The sequence below is a fragment of the Chrysochloris asiatica genome, unplaced genomic scaffold (genome assembly GCF_000296735.1).
Source record: "Chrysochloris asiatica unplaced genomic scaffold, ChrAsi1.0 scaffold00600, whole genome shotgun sequence".
In the NCBI taxonomy this organism is placed as follows: domain Eukaryota; kingdom Metazoa; phylum Chordata; class Mammalia; order Afrosoricida; family Chrysochloridae; genus Chrysochloris; species Chrysochloris asiatica.
Window position 1 is genome coordinate 295,967 of NW_006409118.1, and position 3,879 is coordinate 299,845.

General features: G+C 41.3%; 1 pseudogene; it reads left to right on the forward strand.

Annotated features, from left to right (window-relative positions):
• LOC102836185 overlaps nt 1–3,503 on the forward strand; it is a 56,182-nt pseudogene extending 52,679 nt beyond the window's left edge.
• Nucleotides 3,504–3,879: the final 376 nt, after the last annotated feature.

Here is a 3,879-nt window from a genome sequence, read left to right on the forward strand (position 1 = left end):
GCCTGCCCACCAGTGATGTATCCACCCTGGCTTTAGGGTGCCTCTTTGTCTCCTTTTGTGTATTCTTGATATATATGAATCGCCGTCAGGTATCCTCTCCTCGTGAACTGAACCCCAATGTCGAGGCAGGTCCCCGACAGATAGGGACATGGAGAAAGAAAGCAGCTGAGAACTCTAGATTCATGAGACAAGCGGGACTAAACAGACTTGCAGAATGTGCCCTTTTGTGGTATAAATTATTATATATGCCTGATTGTTTAAAAAAACAAAATATCTAAAGTGAATAGAAAGAAATACTGTTACCTGATGGTACATGAAGGGCATTGTAATCATTGTGATGAAACAAATTGTATGATTTGTGGAATGTAAAACTGATGATCTGCCCTGTAAACTTTCACTCAATCCACAATAAAAACTTAAAGAAAAAAGAAAAAAATACAAACTTTATATGGAAAGTAAAGAGACCCAAGATAAGCAAAGCACAGCAAAAGAAGAATATGTGTACACCAATATTCATAGCAGCACTATTTATAATAGCAAAAAGATGGAAACAGCCTAAGTGATCATCAATAGAAGAATGGATAAACAAACTTTGGTACATACACACAATGAAATATTATGCTACCTTGAAGAATAACAAGGAAGTTGCAAGCCACTGCATAACATGGATGAACCTTGAGGGCATTATATTGAGTGAAATTAGTCAGTCACAAAAAGACAAATACTGCACAGGACCATTATTGTAAAAGCTTAAGTAAAAATACCCACACTAAAAGGCAGGGAAAAATAAATTTTTTGTTGGATACTGGGGTGTAGGTGATGGGGAGGGATGGGAAGGTGGAGCACAGGGTAGGGAATAGACACACAATAGTTTGGGTGTTGGGAGGGGGCAATATACAATCAGGGGTAGGGAAATGGGAGAAAATTTAGGCAAGTTTGCATGGGTTAAAAGTTAAATAGTGATATATGTTCAAACTTGGAACTACAGGGCTATGTGATACAAGGATTGAGGCATGGTTTGAACGGATAAAAGAGGGGAAATAATATTAATGTGCTTGACTGTCTTGTGAATCCTGGTTTGACTTACCTACTACTGTAAAATAGACATTTGAAGGGGAGAGAAAGGAATAGCTAGAAACATCACTATAGAAAGCTTGCAAGTCCATCTTCAGCCTATAACTGATTGGAATACCTAAAATGGGGCTAGAAGTTGCCCACTGAAACAGGCTTCCTGCGGAGCCTTTGCATTGCATAAGACCGTAGATGGAATCCTGATTCCCGATCCAGAATCTTCTGAGGTGGGAAATTTCCTTCTGAGGTGGGAAATGTCCACTTGAATACACAAGCAGATGATCCAGGAGCAGCTAGAAGAACAGAATATACTTCTTGAAAGAAAGACCAGAAGGAAAATTCAAAAACAATAGCAGAAGTTTGATTGACTACTTTGATAACTGGGGAGCCATCAAGTCAAGCAATCAAGTCCTCTCAGGGCAAACTCCCTTCCAAGACTGAAACTCAAAGCTAATATATAAGGAGGCATGTAATGTTGCTGGTGACCATGTTGGTCTACTGATAAGGGAAAGTAGGGGGAAAACAGCAATGAAACTGTGAGTTAAGTCTGACCACATTCAATAGACACCTGTCAACTTATATTTCGACCTGGTGGGCCAGCAGTATAGCAAGACCTGGGAACTCCTGAGCCCATGGACAGGGACATAGCCACAGAGGACTTGAGTGGAGAGTGAAGCATCCAACTGATATGAAGTGTAGGAAAATACACAAGAATGCCCATACTTGCAGATAGTACCCATTTGACCCAGCTTCAATATCTGACTGATCAGAATATGAATAAAGGAAGAAAGAAGAGGGAAAAAGTGTTATCCACTACAATTTGATGAACTTGACCTATACTTATCGATGTAGTAGCTCAAAAGCAGGAATGAATCTTTACAGCAAAGATCATTCCCACCCCCTCTGAACACAAGGTTGACAGGGATGGGCAACTTAGACATTGGCTACACTAAATGGGGGGACTGCAAGAAGTGAATGGCTTGTTAGTTTTCAAGAGGAAGGTTTGTTTCAGAGGGTGCAGGGGAAAGTAGAATCTCCACTGAGTGGTCTCCAACCTGTCTAGACGGGGCTGGTGAAAAGAGATGGGGATAAGACTCTTGTGGTTCTTATCAGGACTGACTGTGAATATTGCAAATGTAAATGTTCATGTTTTGTAACAAAAGGAGGGGAGTAGTTGATCTTGTAGTTCAGGAGTGGAGGACCCTGGGGTCATCAAGGGAGAAGAGTTGGACCCTATCCAGAGAAGCAGTGACACCAGAGATGGAGGCAGAGACAATGACATGGCGAGATGGTATGTTTGGGTACTCTAGACTCAAGGAAAGAGAGGCGCTTTGTGCTGGTGGCTGGGGGAAAGGTTTATGGGGTGTACCCTTTGATAGTTTGAATGGCCATATATTCCTGAGTGCTTCGGTGTACATCCAAAAACAAAAACAGAGGGAATGAAAGCAACTGCTCTTGACTGTACCAGGTACTGAGGAGTAGTATCAAGAAGTTACTTAATAAATCCTGACATTTATTCTTCAGCGATGTGGATGAAGCCTGATGGACGATGATTTAATGTGGAGGGGAATAAAAGATTACAAATTTTTGTAAAGTTTACTTGCCCTTTCTTGATATTTATTGTTTTGTTTTCATACCTATCTGTGACTGTACTTGAAATGATTACATCTACTCTTCAGCATTTAATCACCCCACTAAATTATTCTTCCTTCTTATATGTATTGCTGAGTATTCAGGTAACTAAAAATATTAAAAGGATATTAATGGTGAGAGAAAGGTGCAAAAGCAGCCAATGTGACTGGCCAGATAGAGTTCCTGTCAAAGGGAGCCAGTATGATGCTGATGGCTGCCCTTACAGATGTGTCTACTATGGCCAAGGATGCAGACATCCCCTTAATTATGTGGGGAGGAGGAGGAGAAAGGGAGCAACAGCAGTGAAAGATTTGAACCTGCTGCCTCTGATGGGCATTTTTTAGTGCCCTAGAGTCAGCTGTTCCACCTCCAATATCGCCCTCAGTACTGGTAGCTGTGGTTCCTGCCTTACCATGTGGGACATACCTTTGACTGTTGTTTGCAGGTCTTTCCCATCCCAACAGATGCAGGCTGGTGAGATTGGAGAGCTGAAGGATGGATTCTCAGAGGGAACAAAACTTCAGGGCCCAGGCCATCAAAAACCAACTTATTGTCCAAGATACTGTAGGGGACTTCTTTGCTCACAACCTGCCCAGCTGTTGGAGAAGCTGAAGATAAAGAGAACCAGCAAGCAGCCAATGGTCCAAACCAGCCATCTGCTCTCTGTGGACACCAGTATCCATACAACTACTGGTGCTGCTCCTGTCCTCCTAATGCTCCTTCACAAAATGGCAAAGCCCAAGGCAGGTGAAGCCCCAACTGAGAATCCTGCTCCAAATACCATGCAAAGCCATGCTTAGTAACACCTGGCTCCCCAGGAACATTGACCATCTAGAGGTAGCCTAAAAATAATGCCCATCCAAAAATATAAAAAACAAGCAAACAAGTCCATTACCTTAGCAACACTAAAGAAACATTAAAGTAATAAAGTGGAAGACTTACCAAGATTTGAACATGGAGAATGTTTATTAGTAAATGCTTTTTTGTTTGTTTCCTTACTTGCTCATTTTGGATAATGGTGCTAAACTTCCATATGTTGTGATTCAAAATGAAAACAAAATCCCATCTCCTGATCACACTGACCTGGAGGCAATCACAAAGCTTAATAATACATCAACATACATTGATTCAATTATTGAAAACACACATAATTATTGAAGATGCCTAAGAAACAAC